The sequence below is a fragment of the Herpailurus yagouaroundi genome, unplaced genomic scaffold, assembly GCF_014898765.1.
Source record: "Herpailurus yagouaroundi ecotype Mexico unplaced genomic scaffold, PumYag 139, whole genome shotgun sequence".
In the NCBI taxonomy this organism is placed as follows: Eukaryota; Metazoa; Chordata; class Mammalia; order Carnivora; family Felidae; genus Herpailurus; species Herpailurus yagouaroundi.
This window is the reverse complement of record NW_024412394.1, coordinates 17,040,130-17,062,721: the sequence shown is the minus strand read 5'-3', so window position 1 is coordinate 17,062,721 and position 22,592 is coordinate 17,040,130.

The following is a 22,592-nucleotide window of genomic DNA, read 5'->3' as shown; positions in this document are numbered from 1 at the left end:
TTTATGGCTGCATAATAATCCATTTTTTATATATACTACATCTTATTTATCCATTTATCAATGGACACATGTTCTATTTCCATAATTCAGCTATTATATATAACGTTGCTATAAATATCAGGGTGCATGTATCCTTTTGAAGAGTAATTTGTATTCTTTGGATAAATACCTAATAGTGCTATTGCTGGGTCATAGGGCAGTTCTATTTTTAACTTTTTGAGAAACCTCTATACTGTTTTTCCAGAGTGACTGCACCAGTATACAATGGAGTATTACTCATCCGTAAAAAAGAATGAAATCTTGCCATATGGAAAATTTGGATGGAGCTAGACAGTATTATGCTAAGGGATATAAGTCAGAGAAAGACACATACCATATGATTTCACTCATATGTGGAATTTAAGAAACAAAACAAATCAGCAAAAGGGAAAAACAGAGAGAAAGACAAACCAGGAAAAAGACTGTTAACTGTAGAGAACAAACTGATGGTTACCAGAGGGAAGGTGGGGGTGTAAAGGGATGGGTGAAATAGGTGATTAGGATTAAAAAGTATGCTTAACAACGAACACTGAGAACTGTATGGAATTGCTGAATCACTTACTATATACCTGAAACTAATATAACACTGTATGTTAATTAACTGGAACTTTAATAAAAACTTAAAAAATTTTCTCTACAAATCTTTATTTTAGGTCTATAATCATTTCCTCTCCTCTTGTGTATTCTCTTTGCTTTACTCTGACATAAATGGAAGCTGTAGGGGCATAAGATATAACTAGGTTTGAAATTATCCAATGTGTGACTGTGACTTTCAACCATGAACCTGATTCTTCCATCCCGTCTGCTTTGAGAACAGTTCCCTCACCTATAAAATGGGAGTAATAACACTGTCTACTTCCCAGGATGCTTAAGAGGACTAAATGAGATAACTCAGATAAACATTAGTGCAATGCCTGGCACATAATAAGCACAATGTTACTTGCCCATTCTCTGTGTCTTTTCATCTCTTCTCCTATAAATGCTTAACCAGTAATAAGATATCCAGAATTAGGACCTATCAAAATATATTGCTGCTTTTCTAAACAATCAAACAGTGATATGCTTGGTGCCCTTCAAATGAAATCAATTTATTTTCAACTCTCACTGCCCACCACTATCACATGTATCCATGCATCTCACCTCCCTTGAAGTCTGAAGTTCTAGGACATCCCAGGAAATCCACTTGGGATAAACTCAGAGGGAAGCTTGGGGTCACTTCAGGGAGGTCTGCTTTAATTTAGGAAAATCACAGGGAGTACATCTGTTAAAAGTTTCCATAGAGCTAGGAATGGTGTTCAAGATGGTTCTAGTTAAAGCCAGAGAAGCTAAACCTCTGCCATCATAGCCTATGATCACCTATTTGGAAGGAAAGTAAGTTATACCATGTCTACATGAGAGGAGGTAGAATCATGCAATCTTTTAGATTTTCTACATTTCCAGGGGCACCTGGGTGGCTCAGTCGGTTGAGCATCCGACTTCGGCTCAGGTCACGATCTCACTGCTCATGAGTTCAAGCCCCACGTTGGGCTCTGTGCTGACAACTCAGAGCCTGGAGTCTGCTTTGGATTCTGTGACTCCCTATCTCTCTGTCCCTCCCCTGCTCGTGCTTTCTCTCTCTCTCTCTCTCTCTCTCTCTCTCTCTCTCTCTCTCTGTCTAATGTAAAATAAAACATAAAAAAAATTTAGATTTTCTACACTTCCCTAAGCCAACTCTGAATCCCCCAATACAAGTGGGATCCCCCTCACTCCTTCTCTCATAGTCCTCTCATCTGTCCAAGCTCTTCTTGAATGTCCTGGAAACTCTCAAAGAAGAAATCTGTCCTCAAGAGGAAGACATGGGTATATACTACAAAATGGCCACTAAGTGCTCAAGCCAGTATGAGGATTAATTTGAGGACATTTTCTGTTGTCAGACCAAGCAGTCAACAGGCAATGGACACTCACTCAGAAACACAGCTGAAGTAACAGCACCCACCATTTTAATCCAGTTCCTTCAGTTATTCAAACAATCAAATTATCTCAGATGTGGTGAAATCTAATTGATGTTATGGCAATTAAGCCTTAAACACCCTTCTCAATCAGTCATAGAAACTGGGACTCCATATTCCCCTCAGTAGTTAAACTTTTAAAACCTAATTGTTTGCTTTAAACCACACTAGAATAAGGAACCAATGATAAATGTGTCTCCTTTCTGGTTCAGCACCAACTACATGCCTAAGTAGGTAAACTGCTTGGCCTCAGTCTTCCCAACAAGAAAGAAAGAAAGAAAGAAAGAAAGAAAGAAAGAAAGAAAGAAAGGAAGGAAGGAAGGAAGGAAGGAAGGAAGGAAGGAAGAAAGAAAGAAAGAAAGAAAGAAAGAAAGAAAGAAAGAAAGAAAGAAAGAAAGAAAGAAAGAAAGAAAGTCATGTTGTTAAAACATTATGCACAGAGTAATTAAATCTAATGGATAATTGAGATAGTAAATATGAACCTGATTCTCCCTTTACTTTGAGGAATACCTACGCATCAACCCCTGCATTCTTACCCTGTGGGCAAAAGCTAACTTGTAAACTTGGCCACACCAGCTTCAGTTATCAGACCTCAATTTCTGCTTTAAGAACAGACAAAAATCAGTTCCAATAATAAGAACAAGTGTTATGGGAGAAATCAATGTTTGCTAATGCTTTCAGATCTTGATTGAAAACTGCCTGGGGGAGAACATTTTTTAATAATTATGTTTGCATTCTGTTCACATAAATTCACTCAATTTTCAGTGTGGTTGAGGTTCAACTCACCCTCAAGTTTTTTTCTATTACATTCTACCTTGAGAAAAATCTTGCAGAAGCATGTTTAGGGTGTTGTTTCATTATTATTACTTTTTTTTTTTTTTTTGCAAAGTAGGTTTTGAGAAATTTCTTTTTCCTAGAAGATAAAAATTTGCAACTTAACAGTAGTTGACAACATCCTGTTAAAACTATATGCCCTGTCTCCAGACAAAGCAGATTTAGGTAGCCTCCGTTGACATCCTGAAAACAGGGATAGACAACATAATGAAAGCACAGATAGATGTGGGCAGAGACTATTGTAATAAATCCAGCCAAGTGTCCAAGGAATAATTTTTTTAAAGAACCAAATCTTACTAAATGCCAATGGAGCTTTCATTTCAAATCATTTATTTAATTTCATGTGCAAATTACGGAGATGCATTTGTTTCTAAACTATTGAAACAGATTTTGGACCCATGTTGTTTGAAGTGACTGTAGTTCAGAAACATCTCTTTTCAATTAACTCTGAAACCTCTTTCAACAGCCTTTCATAAATAGGCCAACATCAATGGTATGCTCAGATTCAGCGCGGATCTCTAATGGAAATGCACAATGGGCCTTGCGCCATGCCTGCAGGGGCAAACATCTTCCATTTCAGACAGATCCAATGAGAAGTTCTGCCAGCTATTCTGGGTCTCTCACTTTTTGGTCTCAGGTTTAGCTCATCGCTAATCGATGCCTGTGCTTTTTAATTACATTGTACAGTCAGTAATGATTTGTCACTCGTTGAACCTGGGCGGTCTTCTGAGCTATCAGTGATGTAAACAACTGCAAAGGCAAGGTAACTTTAACTGCCAGGACTCCACAATGCAAAAAAGAGAAAATTTCCCTGATAAAAGGCAATGCCGAGTTTGGAAGAATGGAGAGAAAGGTAATATCCTCGTATTTATATTGTACCAAATACTAGAGGCCTATCTTTTCACTGTCCAGAATCCTGGACTGGAAACAGCTGTCCACCAAAGGGTTTATATAACTCTCATATTTTCTGTAGCACTTATCAATGATCTGGGAGATACTAGATACTCAGCAGATACTTACTGATTGATAAGAACAGCGTTTATCTTTTATTCTTTTTTTGATACTGACATTTCCCTCTGGTAGACAGAAGATAAATTCTGAATCTGACTTTACATTCCAATAATTAGGAATGCAATGCTGCATGGCACTTGAGAATAAAAATCTTATTTTTCCATAAATGATGAAGTGACAGTCAATATATTTATCATTGGACAATAAACAATAAGAATATTTAACCAATCAGAAAAGGTACCAACTAGTACTCCATAGCAATACTTCTATCAGCCCTGCCCAAAATACAGGTCACTGATGCTAAGCGAAAGAGAAAGAAAAAAGAACGAAAGAACGAAAGAACGAAAGAAGGAAGGAAGGAAGGAAGGAAGGAAGGAAGGAAGGAAGGAAGGAAAGAAAGAAAGAAAGAAAGAAAGAAAGAAAGAAAGAAAGAAAGAAAGAAAGAGAATGAGGGCAGGGAGGGAGGGAGGGAGGAAAGAAGGAAACGGTCTTTACAAATAGAAGGAAATAAAAAGTTAAATTCTAAAATCTCTCACTAGTATCTGTCTTCATTTTTTTTTTCTATTTTAAAGACCTTCTTTCTATCAAAATACACTATAACACAGATGCTAGACTCCAGTTGCAAAATAAGTAACTGGGAAATAAAAGTTCTATGTTCATCTGGATGCTGTACCTCAGATTTAATCCCACTGTTCCCAATGCTAGCAATAAAAGGATTTACTAGGTATGTATTAATATAATGAGTAAGAGAAGCAACATATTGGTATACTGCTTCTAACATAAAATTAATAAGTAAAGGTATATTTTGTTTTACACAAAATAAATTCATAAACAATTACTCCATTTGCAAAATATACATCACCTGTGCTCCTATAATCCCTTTAAATAGCAAGAATCTGTAGTGCCTTAAAAATATGCTGTTTCCATAAAACACTAGAGCTATTCTCATTAAAGTTAGGAAGAAAGATGGGGCGCCTGGGTGGCGCAGTCGGTTAAGTGTCCGACTTCAGCCAGGTCACGATCTCGTGGTCCGTGAGTTTGAGCCCCGCATCAGGCTCTGGGCTGATGGCTCAGAGCCTGGAGCCTGTTTCCGATTCTATGTCTCCCTCTCTCTCTGCTCCTCCCCCGTTCATGCTCTGTCTCTCTCTGTCCCAAAAATAAATAAACGCTGAAAAAAAAAAAAAAGTTAGGAAGAAAGACAAAGAAGTCTATTAGCTTACCTAATCTGAAAGATCTGGTCAGTACAATAAAGTAAGAAAAAGAAATGAGTTATAAAACTCAGGAAGGAGAAATAAACATTTCACTATTTTAATATGATATGATTGCCTATGGAAAAAAATATATGATTATCAGTGAAGGAACAATGTAAACTTTTAATAAAAGGTCACAGTAAAGGATCAGAATGAAATATTAATTGCTTTCACACTTCAAAGAAATTACTTTAGAAAAAGTAATTATAAATTAACAATGAATACTGAAAATTTGCAAAACTGAAAAAAATAAAATATCTAGAAGTCAAGTTAATAATGTATGTGTATAATTCCCAAATTAAAAAAAGTGGACCGTAAGAGAAGATCCAATTAGTGGAAAGATGCATCACACTTTGGTTAAAAAAAAAAAAAAGGAAAAAGACAGCATTAGAAAAATATCAATTCCTCCTCAATTTAGTCTGTAAAGTGAATTCTACTTAAAATTATAATATGGCTTTTACAATAAAGAAAATAAATCTAAAGTTCATTCAAAAGAAAAACCTGGAGAAAACTAACAAGAATTTTTATGAAGAAGAATTAAAGAGGACGTCAACTAAATATTAAATTATATAGCATAAGTATAGTATTTCTAATACTGCGGTAGTGCCACAAGAATTAAATAACAGAAACATTGAGCCTCATATAAAGCTAAGAAAGACTGTCACATACAAATGAATTTAGTTATGTAAAAGCATTTCAAATCAACGGAGAAGAAAATCCTTCTCATAAATGATATTCACAAAATCAGTTCACTATTTGGAGGGAAATTTAGATTTCTATCCTCAAACATAGCAAATAAATTTCAAATTGACTAAAGAATTAAATGTAAAAACTGAAATCATAAAAGATTTAGGTGGAATAATGGATGAGTCAAAAGGAACAATGAATAAATCCACACAACATCATCTATAAATCTTAAATTTATATCACCATGGGGCGCCTGGGTGGCACAGTCGGTTAAGCGTCCGACTTCAGCCAGGTCACGATCTCGCGGTCCGTGAGTTCGAGCCCCGCGTCGGGCTCTGGGCTGATGGCCCGGAGCCTGGAGCCTGTTTCCGATTCTGTGTCTCCCTCTCTCTCTGCCCCTCCCCCGTTCATGCTCTGTCTCTCTCTGTCCCAAAAATAAATAAAAACGTTGAAAAAAAAATTAAAAAAAAAATTTATATCACCAAGTAAAAAATGCCAGCCCTAGAAGACTATATATTGTAGGTTCCACTTATACAGCATTCTGGAAAAGGTAAAACTATAGAGAAAGCAAACAGATCAGTGGTTTGCCATGGGTTTGGATATGAGAGGGCGTTGAAAAGGTAAATCACCAAGAATTTTTAAGGCTGTGAAATTATTCTTATGGTACTGTTGTGGTAGATTCTGGACACTATGCATTTGTCAAAACCCATACATTACCTCACTGTACACAAATTAAAGTATCAACCAGGAAAGTGGAGGATCCGAGAATGGAATGCAGGTGTAATAAAAGAATCTAGCTGTATCACAGATCTTTGATTTAATATCAGAGTAGAGGTGGGGAAAAAAAGTACTGATCTGAGTAACTTTGGAAATGACTAGAAACATAAGGCTAAAGAAAACGGAACTATACATAAGCACCACACTCTACTTGCAGTGGTGTTTCCCACAGGGTTATGGGTTAACAACTCTTAAGCCACTATACGTGTATACTAGGATCGGACAAATAAGTAAATGGATGGTGAATGGATGGATGGTGGGAGCCAAGTTTCTCAGGAGTGTGGATGTGCACATAAACAAGGGGCTAAGGCTAGAGTGAATGAACCATATGGTAGGTTAGAGTGGAGACATCGGTATGACCTCATGTTTAGCTTAAAAAAGATACTGAGGGGGGGTGGGGGGGGCCTGGGTGGCTAAGTTGGTTAAGCACCAGACTCTTGATTTCAGCTCAGGGCATGATCTCATGGTCATGAGATTGAGCCCCCTGTAGAACCCCACATTGAGCTCTGCACTGGACGTGGAGCCTGCTTAAGATTCTCTGCCTCCCTCTCCCTCTGCCCCTTCCCATGCTCATGTGCAGTCTCTCTCTCTCTCTCAAAAAAAATACTGATGGATATAACTAAAAATAGTTATAAAGATTAAAGTTATTATAATTATATAATTTTAATTATACATATATGTATACACACAAATTAATATACACACTATATATTCTCTTGCTCTGTCAGCTGAGAGGGTCTACAAACAATGACTCCCCAATGGCAACAAGCACACCCAACGCTCAAATCTTGGTTTCTAATACTATTCTACAATAAAAGGAAGCAGGGCTCCTTAGAGAAATTACTTATTCTACTGCTGGGGAAGGGAATATACAAAATGAGCATGGAGCATCTTATAGTGTCAGAAAGTAAGACTCAACAGACAGAAGGAATGGGGAATGTCAAAGGGACAAAGCCAATTGAAAGAACTCCTAGCTTACAAAACTCAAACAGAGCAACAAAATAAATAACATAGTTTTACAATTACAACCCAAAGCATAAAACATATGTCCCTGGATCCATAGAGATATGAATAAATCAATGAATAAGTAAATACATGGGAAGAAATGCCAAATCTCCTATACAGAAGAATTCCAAATAATTTATAGAGAAACTCCCTCCCTCAAGGAGGTGAAGCATCACTCCCTACAACTTAAATGAGAGTTATACGTAATGACATCTTTCCAAAGATTAAAGTACAGAAAAGGAGAGTGGGAGAGAATAGCTTTAGAATGGACAAATCTGATGACCACTACCTTAGCAGGTGATAAGGGTCAACATAAAAAGTGATGTCACACTGGGGCACCTGGTAGCTTAATCAGTTGAGCATCCGACTTCAGGTCATGATCTCACAGTTCGTGGGTTCAAGGCCCACATCGGGCTCTGCTCTGACAGTTCGGAGCCTGGCACCTACTTTGGATTCTACCTCCTTCTCTCTCTCTTTGCCCCTCACCCGCTTGTGCTCTCTCTTTCAAAAATAAATAAGTAAACATCAAAAAATGTGATGTCACACTGATAGTATGAATCCTTGATATGGTATGATAAAATAGAACTTTACCTCTGTCTTCTTTCTCCCCAAAAAACCATAATCTCAGTCTAATTGTAAGGGGAAAAAAATCAGACAAACTCAAATTAAGAAACATTCTAGGGACGCCTGGATGGCTCAGTCGGTTGGGTGTCCGACTTGGGCCCAGGTTATGATCCTGCACTTTGTGGGTTCGAGTCCCATGTCAGGCTCTGTGCTGACAACTCAGAGCTCAGAGCCTGGAGTCTGCTTCGGATTCTGTGTCTCCATCTCTCTCTGCCCCTCCCCTGATTGCACTTTATCTCTCTGTCTCCCAAAAATAAATAAATATTAAAAAAAATTTAAGAAACATTCTACAAAATATCTGAACAATATTTCTAAAAATGTCAAGATTATGAAAAACAAAGACCGTATGAGGAAGTGTCACACCAGGGGAGCCCAAGGAGACATGATAACAAAATGTAATATGATATACTGGATGGAATTCTGGATAAGGAAAAGTACATTAGGTTGGGCACCTAGGTGGCTCAGTCGGTTAAGAGACCAACTTCGGCTCAGGTCATAATCTCACTATTCATGAATTTGAGACCCATGTCGGGCTTTGTGCTGATGACTCAGAGCCTGGAGCCTGCTTTGGATTCTGTGTCTCCCTCTCTCTCTGCCCCTCCCCTGCTCACGCTCTGTATATCTCTCTCTCTCAAAAATAAACAAACATTAAAAAAAATTTAAATGAGGAAAAAGTACATTAGGTTAAGTAATAATATATATAATTATTATATATATTATATAATAATAATAATAATAATATAGCTTTTAGTTAATAATAATATATTGATTAGTCATGTGTGACGAACAGTAGCTAGGTAAGAAGTTAAAATGAGCTCAGAGGTATGGGAAATCTCTGTACTATCTTTGCAATTTTTCTGTAAAACTATTCTAAAATAAAATGTTTTTTTAAAAAATGGATGTATATTTAATCTCCAAGTGAAGTCCTTTCTAAGCATAATGTTCTATAACTGAACGATTAACAGATTTGACCACAAAAATTAATAACTCATAATACAATGAAAAGACAAATTAAGTGGGAAGAAACTGTTTGCAACATGTCCTTTAAAAAAAAGTTTTAGTAGCTTTAACATTTAAATAATGCTTTTAAACCAATAAAACCAATTTTTAAGACTAAATTCACAACCTAGTAATTCTCAAAGGAAATCCAAAAGCCCAGTAAGTATAGGAAAAATGTTCAACCTTACCAAGTAAAGATATGTACATAAAATCAAAATGAACTAGTCTTTTTTTTTTTAATTTTTTTTCAACGTTTTTTATTTATTTTTGGGACAGAGATAGACAGATCATGAACGGGGGAGGGGCAGAGAGAGAGGGAGACACAGAATCGGAAACAGGCTCCAGGCTCTGAGCCATCAGCCCAGAGCCCGACGCGGGGCTCGAACTCACGGACCGCGAGATCGTGACCTGGCTGAAGTCGGACGCTTAACCGACTGCGCCACCCAGGCGCCCCAAAATGAACTAGTCTTAACCACAATTATTAAAAATAAAAATATCCCACACAGGGCAAAAGGAAATAGGTACAGTTGTAAGTACAACTCTAGCTGAGCATGAAATTTAATATGTTTCTGGAAACAAAATTTGGCCAATCATATATAAAGGCTTTAACACTTATTCTACTTATAGGAATTCATCATAAGGAGGATACAAAAATTATCAGCAAAGATCTCCAATAACAGACATTGAATAAAATTGATTATTATAATACATGAAAAGTAATACTGGGTGATTAATAAAAATCAGCTATGGATGATTCCTTAATATTAAAATATTTATAATGTGTAAGAAATAAAAGTAGTTACCTATTTTAAAAAACATACATGTGGTTTGCCTCCCATAAGAGACTCTTAAGGACTAAGAACAAACTGAGGGTTGATGGGGGTTGGGAGAGAGGGGAAAGAGGGTGATGGGCATTGAAGAGGGCACTTGTTGGGATGAGCACTGGGTATTGTATGGAAACCAATTTGACAACAAATTATATTTTAAAAAAAAAACATACATCTGTAGGCAAAAAACAAAGAAAAAAACATACCAAATAGCAGTTTCCCTATGGAAAGTAGGACTGAACATGGGAGAAGACAGAAAGACTTTTATTTTCCTAATTTAAAAACTGTATTGTTTGGGTTTTAAAGCATCCATGTGTTACTCTATAATTTTTAAACTAATGAGGATGATGTTTTTATAAGCCAATTCCCAAAAAAGTACTGCCTGAGAAATCTCAGTATATATTTTAGGTATGTAACTAACAAAAAAAAAAAAAAAAAGTAGCTGGAAAAACATACACTGAAATGTTAATGATGTTGATTTCTAACTTCTAATCATAGGATTACTGAAGTTTTTTTCGTGTGTTTTCTAAATTTTCCAATATTTTAGAAAATAAATTACAAAAATGGTTTTTCTTAAAAAGAACAGAAAACATAATTTTTAAATCTTTTAAAAATCAAAAACAATACACGCATATACATTTATTTTAATATGAAATCTTGAGTACTAAAATTATCACTGAAACTCACTTTATTCTGCTTCATGCATTCACTTATTCAAGCATTTATTGATCCAACCTCTAAATAAAAAACAATTTTAAAAAACATGTAAGATACCTGAGAGAAATACAAAATTAATGTATAAAAATCTAAGCCCAAAGAAATAATTTTTCTACAAAATGTATATAATGTTTTTGACTACTAAAAAGCTTTAAATTATTAAAATTAAACTTGCACCATATCTGTAGAACCTTAACATATCTTGTCAGCATAATTTATTATTAATGGTGATGGAACTAATATTTCTAAATTGTTCTGTTGTTCATGGAGCAAAACAGATAAGGCAGAGTAAGGTGATTAAGTCGAAAGTCATGAAAATAAAACCTTTGGAAAACTCTGAACTCAGTGGCCAGATAACAGAATCACCTGTGGAACTTATTTTTACTTTAAACAAATAGCACAGTCCCATCCCAGTCCCGAGGAGTTCAAGCCTCAATGATGGGGTCCAGCACATGCATTTTCTAAAAGCTCCAAAGGTTAGTCTGACATGAACCCCAACACTGTGAATCTCGGTTCTAACTAATAGATTTGATGTGCTTGAGCCTGAATTATTCATTGAGAGAACTACAGAAATGTGACTTTGTAAATGGTTACTCACCAGGCTCCCAATGTCTTTCTTTTAGTCACTAAGTAAATATGACTTTTCTCACTGGTTGCTTCCTTTGCACCCACACTAAGTTGGCTATTTATCCAAAATTCACCATCTTCCAAAAGAAACTGTAGGATGTAATAAATTTTTTTCTTTAAAAAAGAAGGTAGATATGTTTAATTGCTAGGATATAGTATACCTAGATTTGAATTACTACAATTATAAAACCTATAGAATTTCTAAGGCAATTAAATGTAGGATTTGGCCCTGATGCCCACAAGGTAAAAACAGCAAGGAGGGGTGCTGAATTAATGATGCGGAAGAAGTTACAACTCTGTTTTGATATAATAGTATAAGATTTTTGAAATGGAACCAAATTTGAAATCTAAAGGAATTTCTGAGGACAGTGACCGCTCCCAAATTAAAAAAAAAAAAAAAAAAAAAAATCAGCAAAGTATAACAATCCTTATCTAAGTTGAATACCCTTAAAAAGTGCCTAATATGTTTCTCCCCCCCACACACACACACAGGAAAGTAAAATTATGTTTATAACATAGGGAATAAGTGGAAGTGATTTGGAATTAACTGTTTTAACCAAGTTTAACTTAAGGAAATTTTCCAATTGAATGTCACCTATTCTTTCAATCGAATCAAAATTAGGTCCTACTGGTTAGCTGAGATCAAAACATCAGGCTGTGTCTAATCAGCATATCAATATTAGCTAAAATTATGCCTCTGAATGAGGGTAGCTAATAGGTACACAGGGCAGTTTCCTCCCAAAGGATATTTTAAAATATGTCCTGCTTTTCCCAAAGCCAAAGAGGGCTTCGCGCTCTTTGCATATTTCAAAGAAAGTTACAAAATGAGCTGATTTTCACACACAATTTAGTCTCCTTATCATCAAATTTTCCTATTAGGGCCTCTGAGGCATTGCTTTAGGAGCTCTGGACTTTAGTCCTCTCTAGAACGAATTAATTATATGAGCTTGGGCACCCTGGACATCAGTTTCCTTATCTGTAAAATGAGAGTTGCAAACTCTGATTTTTATATTCCTTACAGTTTTATGTCTCTTCAGTCTCAAAATGAGTGAGTTCTCAGTATATTTAACTGACAGAAATCAGTTTTTAAATAACCTCATTAAATTGCTGAACCAAGGCACATCATTTCCCAGATTGTAGGAATGTTACAGCTTTAGAAAAGTGTATTAGGCAACTATTGCTTTTTCTAATGCTGCATAACAAACCAGCCCCAAAATCTGTAGCTTAAACAACATTATTTGTTTGCCACCTCACTCACATTGGCTGGGAGTGGTCTGCTTCAGCCCATAGCAGATGTGGGGTGGCTGGGGCAACTCGGCTCTGTTTGTTTCATCCTGAGGCCCTAGTAGGAAAGTAGCAAATACCTAGAGTATGTTCTATTAACACAGAAGTTTGGAAGCTCCCAAAGGGGGATGGTGGAAAGACCACTGCCTCCTAAAACCTCTATTCAAAACTAGCAGGTTGGCACTTCCATTAGTCCTGTTAGTCAAAGCTGGTTCATGGCCAAACTTAACCTGAATAAGGCAGGGAAGCAGACTTCTTCCTCTGAGGTGAGGAGTTGGGAAGAGAGTAAATACTTATGAAAAAAATTCTAATCTATTACAGTATTAGCCCAAAGAGGAAGGAACTTATGAAGGCAATTATCTAGGTGACTTAATCTGGGGAATAATTATCATTCACTTGCTCAACATTGTGGGGACCTTTCTACATGCCAGCAGGATTTTAGGAATAACAGGACTTGCTGGCAGATTATACGTTAAGGATAAGGAATAAAATAAAGAAAGAAAGAAGATAATTCCTAGGTTTTAGGCTTGTAGGGAAGACTCCTGGGGAAGAGCAGTTTTACGGTGGGGATGTATAGAACCTGTTTTGGATTTTGACATGTGCACTGGTCTTCACACTGTAAAAAGTGCTATCACACATATCATGTTCTGTTAATCTAGACCCCGGCAAGGTAGTTTGGATAATAAACTGTTTTAGTTTTCTATTGCTGCTTTAACAAATTATCACAAATTTAGCACCTTAAAACAACACAAATTCATTATCTCATAATTTCGTTGAGTCAGCAGTCCAGGTATGAGTCAGGTACTCTGTTCAGTTCTCAAAAGCTGAAATCGAGCTGTCAGCTGCATACCCTTATCTGAGGCTTGGCGTCCTCTTCCAAGCCCACTAATTGTTGGCAAAATTCATTTCCTTGTGAGTGTGGCACTGAAGTCTTTACTTTCTTCCTACCTATTGATCAGGATCACTCTCAGCTTTTAGAACCTGTATGCCCTCACAGAGAGATCACAATATAGCTGTTGCTTCCTTTCTCCAAGCCAGCAGAAAACTCTCTGACCTATTCTCTCACTGGCTAAGAAAACTCTTTGCTTTTAAAGGATTCACATGTGATTTGATTAGACCCAACAAGATAAATCTCCATAATTTAAGGTCAACTGACTTGAGAATTCCATTTCATCTGCAAAGTCCCTTCACAGAAATACCTAGATTCATATTTAACTGAATAAGCAGAGGGTAGGAATCTTGAAGGGACCATCTTTAGAATAATCTGTCTTCTACATAAACCTACTTTGCAGTAACACAACTAAACCTTGGCTGAATCGACCACCATCAAAAAGCCTGTCTGGCCAGGGGTGAGGCTTCTACCTGACCTTAGTCTTGTGATTCAGTCCAGAACTCCTTTGCCCTACAAGGGCTCCTTTCTTCCTCCGGGAACACTTCCTGCAACAGGGTGACTACCTCCTTCCTATGAACCCCTGACCTATAAATAATACAGCACTCTACAAAATTATAATTGTGTTATTATTTACATCTTTATGCATCATATCTGACATAGCACTGAATAAGCACTTGGTATAGGAATTAACCAAAGCAGAAAATTTTGTTCTGTGGTTGTGTACATCTGATGTTTGCATTTACTATGGAAAGTTTTCATAGCCAGAAAAAAGGCCCAGCATGATGTTAGACCAGAATATGAAAGTGGTGCTAATGTTAACAACATTACTGTGTAAAAAGAGTTTCATTATCAAGTACTTCTGAGAAACAGTGAATTAAACAAAATTAGCAATGCAGAACTTTTCAAGGCCTTTAATATGCTAATGTGCATTATGGAACAACAAAAGGGAGATATAATATACTATTACTTGATATAGAGAGTCACATGGTGCCAGCATTCCATAAAACAGTTACCTAGGTAAGACCCTTTCACTTCCTTTCCACTATTCATGGTCAGGAAGTGTCCCTTGTATCTCTAGTTTTTGTAGGCATAGCTAGAAATAGGATGGGAAATCCCACCTTCCTTGAGGAACTCTGTGCTCTCAAAATGACCAGTGACAAGGCTTTGTTACCAGTATGATGATATCCAATAATAGGTGTGCCTTAAAGAACCAAAGAGAAAAAGCATTAAAACTGAGATTCTTTTGAGGCACCTGGGTGATTCCTTCAGTTGAGCATCCAACTCTTGATTTGGGCTCAGGTCATGATCCCAGGGTTGTGGGATCAAGCCCCATGTTGGACTCCACACTAAGCTTGGGGCCTGCTTAAAATTCTCTCTCTCTCTCTCTCTCTCTCTCTCTCTCTCTCTCCCTCTCCCTCTGCCCCTCTCCCCCATTTGTGCTCTCTCTAAAATAAAAATAAATAAATAAAAGTAAAAAACTGAGACCACTTTTAGGTCATAGAATATACATTCTGGAAATGAGTGTGGACAAAACACAAGCTCTAAAACATGTCTTTCACATGAATGAAAAAAAGAATATACTGAAATAAAAGGAAGGAAAAAAAAGGCCTCTAGCATAGACATAAATTCTAATGTCAAGGGACCTGAGAGGGATACCAAAATGAATATTAAATTCATCCAGGAAAACTAACCCAAAAGACCTAAAAATCAAATCTGACATCAACCCCCAAATCTTTATGATAAATCTATGACTGGACATAAGAAAGATAACATGCCTAACTTATACCATGCACATCAGTTCCCAATGCACTTAAAGGAGAACTGGGAATGTACCAAAGGTGACCCCAAATGTACACTAAATGCCAGGCAGCTCTTTTCATTCAGATTTTCAAATTAAGATACATAATCATAACATTATTTTTCCTTGATCTAAACAGATGAGTTGAGCAACAAAAACAAAAAAGATAACTTCTTTATTCTTTTTTTTAATGTTTATTTTTGACAGAGAGAGAGAGAGAGAGAGAGACAGAGACAGAGCATGAGTGGGGGAGGGGCAGAGAGAGGGAGACACAGAATCTGAAGCAGGCTCCAGGCTCTGAGCTGTCAGCACAGAGCCCGATGAGGGGCTCGAACTCATGGACCATGGGGCTCGAACTCATGACCTCAGCCGAAGCCAGACGCTCAACCGACTGAGCCACCCAGGTGCCCCAAAAGATAACTTCTTTAAATCATTAATATTTCTCCAAATGCCTGTATCTTCCTCCAGTGCTCTTTCAACTTCTCTTCCTCATCACCAGGAAAACATTGCTGATGCCCTGTTGCTAGGTTCTACAGAGAAGAAATCCAACTGACCCACATAAGCTTGCTGGAGCTCATGGCAAAAACTCAACTAAGAAATCACTGGAAAATTATCACCACATGGCCAACTCACTGCTGCTGCCAATGGACAAAGCAGCATGTCCTACTGCTTACACGCCCATCCTGGGAGTTTCAGTAAGACCAACACAGAAGTTGTAAGCCTCTTAATCGTTCATATCTAACAATTAGGACCTGGATAGTGGGGGAAGTGAGGAAAGAGTGACGTTTCTTTCAGGTAAGAACACATTTCCTTCTGCTAGCCCATTTCCTTTTCTACATTCTCTTCCTCCACTCTTCAGTGCATGCTCCAAGGGGTCATCATAGTCCTCCTGAGAACTAAGTTACTTCACTGCTCAGAGGAGATTTAAACACCAAGAGTTTATACAAACATCGTTTTTGTTATTGGCATTCTTCAGCAAACACACTGTGACTGATCTAGATATAATTACCTTGAAAACAGCCGCTCTAGAGGTGCCTGGGTGGCTCAGTCGGTTGAGCATCCGACTTCGGCTCAGGTCATGATCTCACGGTTTGTGAGTTCAAGCCCCGTGTCAGGCTCTGTGCTGACAGCTCAGAGCCTGGAGCCTGCTTCAGATTCTGTGTCTCTCTCTCTCTCTGCCCCTAACCCACTCGCATTCTGTCTCTGTCAAAAATAAATAAAAATGAAAAAAAAAAAAAAGAAAAAGAAAACAGCCGCTCTAGAAGTGTACACAGAAAAATTATTCTCCTCTATTTTCAAAGAGAGCGATCAAGGAAGTAGTGCATTAAGGTCACAGAAGGTAACCGTATTCTCTAATGTGTTCCAGGTAGTAGAATTGCCCTAATCCAAAGTTCTATATTCTTCGGTTTGTATAATTATCCCTTTATTCAGTGAACACTTTCTCACATGTTTAACATGTGCAAACACTGCCCTAGAAGATAGAAATACAGTGATAAAGGCCAACATGTCCACGTGGAGAAGTTTAGTGAAGAAACAGACATTTACAGTACAGATTGATTAGAATTATAACAGCAATTCAAAGTATGCGATCATAGAAGCAAAAGAGATAAACCAGAAGGAAGGAAGGCATGGTCCAACAAGACAAAGGAGGGGATATATAGGAAGGGTTTGGAAGGATAAGTAGGAGCAGATATTTATTTAGTTAATTGGTTATTATACATATTGTTCCAAGAAGGATTTAAGGAAATTTCAAAGATTGATACAGTACCAAAGGGTAACAGAAATGCAAAGTAAGTTTTTATTCTTTTTAAAAAGTTGAGGAGGGGAGTAAAAGAAAAAGTGGAGAAAACCAGTAGACCCAGGAGGGAAATTAAATGCATGCTATTAGTCTATTTGTGAGATGAGGACCATAAATTTGGTTCCAAGTCTTGCAGCAACCAAGTCAATAAGGAGAATCTATAGATCATATATGGATCATACAGTCACCGAACAGAAATAAAAAATAAGAGCCAACACTTCTCAGGGTAAGCATTTGCAAATCAGTGAAGGGAACTTCACTGGTCTCACGTGTAGAGTAGGAAATGAGAATGGGCGAAGCTACAGAGGTAAGGGGATGCCTGGGCACAAAGACGCTTCAAAGCCACAAGAAATGGATGGATCTATCAAAGGATTTAAGAGGGGTAGATGGTAGACATGGCCAGATTTGTTATTTTAGGAGGCCAGGGCAGTTTCCAGGACAGACTCAAATGATAGTAAGGAAGGAGAGCTGACAGGACTATAGATAAACATATGAGTGTACTGTACCCCTAAGCCTTTGGAGTTTGCGTTTTCTATCTGTATGATGGGAATTTGATCTAGCTTAACCATCTATTTTTTATACAGATAGATACAAAAGTAAAGCCTAATGTGAACTAATTTATCTGATCAGTTTCCTCCACTATGAGAAGAAAGGGAGAAAAAAATTTAGAACAAATGGGGTAACACACTGTAGCTTGGGGAGGAGTTCATAGCTGCAAGCAGCTGGGGAGATGAAATGAGCACCCCTGTAACAGATTTGGATAAAGATATGGGGGAGGGGATGAGGACAAAGAGAATGGAATGAATCCCAAGACATTTTTTTCTTGGTTCAAAATTTTGCCTAAGGTTTGCCCAATGGAGATGAAAGTCACATATATCACATTCAATCATTCAGTAGCATACACATCAGGCAAAACAATTTCACTGACAGAATGATTTGCTTTGAAAATAACATCTCTATTTCCTGGGTTGTTGTTTTTGTTTTTTTACTCTTAAAAATTCTGGCTCATTGTGAAGCCATTTCTTTTTACTATTTTTGTATCTTTAACATTTTATATTTTTTCCTAGGGCTATTTATCAGTTTTAAAATTTTGAATTCATTTTTAATAAATGATTCCTCTTTAACCTTAAATTCAAAGAAAAGGGAAGATAAATAAGGTAAAAAGAGACAATTGTGGTAGAAGATAATGATGACAGCTAATATTTATTGAGCACCTATTAGGTATCAAGAACTCTTCTTAACAGTTTTGCATTATAATTTAATTTTCATAACAACTCTAGGAGGCAACTACTATTGAAAGCACCATTTTACAGATGAGGAAACTGAAGCATGGAAAACTGAAGGACCTTACCCTATGGTCAGTCCTTTTCATTTGTCACCAAAATCATACCTACGCTGGAGGAATTTCACCAGAAAAAGTCAATGTGCTTGTTCCCAATAAAATGAATTATATTTGACATTCTCAAGTGTCCTCCTACCCTAATTAATAACAAATTATCATATTAATAATGCATTTAATTTATTTTCATATTTCATCCTCACAAGAACCCTGTGAGGGTGACTGGGGAAAAAGTGAGAAAACAGGAACCACAGAAAAAGAGACAAAGTAGGAATGAAACAGATCTTCTGACTTCCATTCTGTGTTGTTTCTAATGTATAAGTCATTATTCCTAAAGGTATTAGCTACTTCTGGTTTCTTTCTGAGTTATTCTAATACCTTAATAGCTACAAGTGGCCCCTATCAACATGAATGGTTATCATTCCCTGTAGACACAGAATGTACAGCCGACTAACTTACAAAAACATTAATTTCCTTCACTACACAAAAACTCCACAAAAAAAATCTCCAGAAAAAGTAATCATGAAAATATACAAAGATCAGAAACTTAAAGAAAAACCACTAAGGAAGAGTTTAATGATACTTCGATTTTTATTTTATGTTGCCATTACAAGTGATGCTATTGCTGCCATATATAGAAATCTGTGCATCCACCAGGAAGGGAAATTTGACAGTATCTCTCAAAATTACAATATACACACCCATTGTCCCAGAAAGGTTACATCTGGGATTTCCTCCTAAAGATATACTCTCACATGGGTGCAAAAATTATTTAAATACAGATATTCATTGCAGTACTGCTTTGAATAGAAAGTGATGGAAATAACCAGATAATAGAGAATAGGTCAAATTAATTATAATACATCCAAACAACTGAATACAGGCAAAAGAAAAGAAAAAGAAAAAGGCAATTGTACATGTACTAATAAGGTAAGACCTGTCCCCAAGATATGTTAAGTGAAAAAGCAACATGTAGGACAATATGCATTGTATGCTACCAGCCTTGTTAAGAAAGAAAAGGAAAAAGACAAAGAAAAATATAGAAAAAGCAGAAGAAGAACAAAAAGAGAAGAAGAAATGTATGACATGCTTGTATATGAATAAAGAACTCTGGAAGAACACACAAGAAAGGAATAGCAGGGTTGCCTCTGAATGCCTAAGAGGCAGAAGAAGGAAGGAGACTAATACTTAAATACCATATCGATTTGGGTTGTCCACGAAGAAGCTGCCCACATGACATCAGAAGCACGAGAGAGAACATCTGTGAAAGAAAGAAGGGAGAGTAGGCAAGGAGAACATTCTGACTGGATACCAACTTGACAGGCATGAAAAGAGGGAAGAAAAGAAGGAGGTTAAGATAGGAGAAGCCCGGGACTGCAGTGCAGCTCTGAGAAATTTCTAGCCAGGCCATGTTTTATCTTTTCTTTGTGCCTTCCAATTAAAAAAAAAAAATTATGGTGAAGATGTAGCACATTTTTGTGTCTTGAATTGTTTTTTTTTTCAAAGAAACTCCACCAAATAGTACAAAAACTATCTAGCTAATTCAAAAGTGTTTTATATCCCCTCTCATTTTTTTTCAATGACTCTGGTAACTCCAGAAGTATGAGCCAAGAACAGGCTCTGTATTCACTCCCTTAAAGTTCACAATGAATTAGACATTCAAGTTGTTCTGTGTCTTCAGGAGGCTCTCTCATAACAGATGAACTTCATAATATGAGATCAACATGAATGTGTTTCTAAAGAAAGAGCTCGGGGCGCCTGGGTGGCGCAGTCGGTTAAGCGTCTGACTTCAGCCAGGTCACGATCTCGCGGTCCGTGAGTTCGAGCCCCGCGTCGGGCTCTGGGCTGATGGCTCAGAGCCTGGAGCCTGTTTCCGATTCTGTGTCTCCCTCTCTCTCTGCCCCTCCCCCGTTCATGCTCTGTCTCTCTCTGTCCCAAAAATAAATAAACGTTGAAAAAAAAAATTTAAAAAAATAAAAAAAATAAATAAAGAAAGAAAGAAAGAGCAGAGAAGCACAGGAATGCAAAGCAAGATTACAGACCTTTCTCCCTAACACCAAGCCCACACACCGTCCTCAATGTCTACAGACATAGTGTTTGTGTAATAAGAGCTCCAATGAACTTCTATTCTGTCATAAAAGAATTATCTGTCTGCACGTTTTACCCTGCTGTTTAGCGTGTGAGTTCTCTTAAGACTGAAGAACTGCTGGCTTTATCTATTTGCTCCATCTCTACAGCATCAAACACAATACCACACAATTATATAAATGTTGACGTTTACTGAGCACCTACAATTATCAGGCACTGCACTGTTTTAGGAATCTATACATAATGTCTTATTTAATCTTCACAGTAGCCAATGAAATATGAATGATAGCTATCCCATTTACAGAAAAGGCACTAGAGCCCCAGGAAGGTTAACTAACTTGCCCAAGATCACACAGCTGGGAACTGTTGAAGTCCATATGCTAAACTATGTTAGTCAGCATGTAGTCAGTATTTGCAGTTAAGTACCTAAGTATTACAGCTCCTGAGTTGGCAGGCTATAAGCCATAGGTCATATATGACCCACTGCTATTTTTGTATAGCCTGCAAGCTAAGAATGGCTTTGACATTTTTAAGTGAGCTAGTGAAAAAAAAATTAAAAGTAATATTTTGTGACACGTGAGAATTATATGAAATTCAAATTTCAGGGCACTTTATCATAACACAGCCTCACTTATTCATTTACTTAGTGTCTATGACTGCTTTCACACTACAGCAGCAAAGTAGTTGCAACGGAAACTATCTGGCCCTTCACAGAAAAAGCTTGCAGACTGCTGCCACAGAGGATGTCCCGGTATATCCTCAGAACTATCCACAGTGTTGGGCTTGTAGGGCTTAGACCCACTGAGTTAAGACTCCCCAAGGGTGAGGGCCAAGAATCTATGTTTTAAAATTTTCCCCAAGGTGATCCAAATGAGCAGCCAAATTTGGGAACCTCAGCCAGGAAGTACTTTGGCCTCAGGCAGTTACTCCTCAGGACCCTTTTACTCATGCTGAGTGAAAAAGAGTGTGTGAGGCAAGGAAGACCCCTCCATGCTCCAGAACAAACTCCCCTCCAATCTTTGACAAGACAGAAACTGGGAAAAATGAAAGCACTCAGGAATCAACAGGATTAAGAAGAGACAAGCCCCTTTTCTCTTCTTGCACACAGTTCATTAGAAACATTTCCAAAGGGGGAGGAAATGACTATGTTGAAGGATCTACATGTCAAGTTCAAGGGTAATGTTTGCAACCTGCTTGTCTGTTTTTTCAGATAAGCTTTTTCAGTTTAGGACAGTGCAGCTGACAGACTGCCTTAGCACTCCACCCTCTCCTACTAAAAACAACGTTGATAAGGCGCAAGAACCTGCTTCAAGTCAGCATCTCTCAATGAGTATTGCAATCCCAAACTCCTATGCCCACTCCTCAGACTTTGCTAGCTGGCTTCCACTTCCATCCCCACACTGAAATTAAGCCCATAAAGCTAACCAAAGATGTCCTTGTTGCTAAATCCAAGAGCCCACTTTCAACCTTTACTTTCCTCTGGAATACTTGATAACCTACCTCCTTCATACTTCTAGGGTTTCTGCTCACATCACTCTTGGTTTTTCTCTCACCTCTGTAGCCATGTCTACTCAGCCTCTTGAAAAACTTCACCCTGTTTAAATAATGATGCACCCCAGGATCCATAATAGAAAACTTTTCTTTTCCCAACAGACATCTGAGTGATATGTGACTCAACTCTGGCCTACAGTTTTAAAATCTTTCTCCAGCCTGGGTTTTACTCCTGAGTGGTTTTACTCCTCTCCAGCCTGGGTTTATGCAGCAGTGGTTAGAGAGGGGGCTCTAAACCCAGAACCCTCCTGGTTCTGCTACTTACTCACTATGTGACCTTAACAAGCCCTTAACCTCTGTGTCTCTGACTCTTCCTCTGTAAGATAAAAATAACAACAATTACTTGCATATCACAAAATCGTTGTGAGGACATGAGTTTCTGGCAATGGTTTTCAACAGGGGGGCAATTTTACCCCCACCACTCATATGGCATTTGGCAATGTCTGGAGATGTTTCT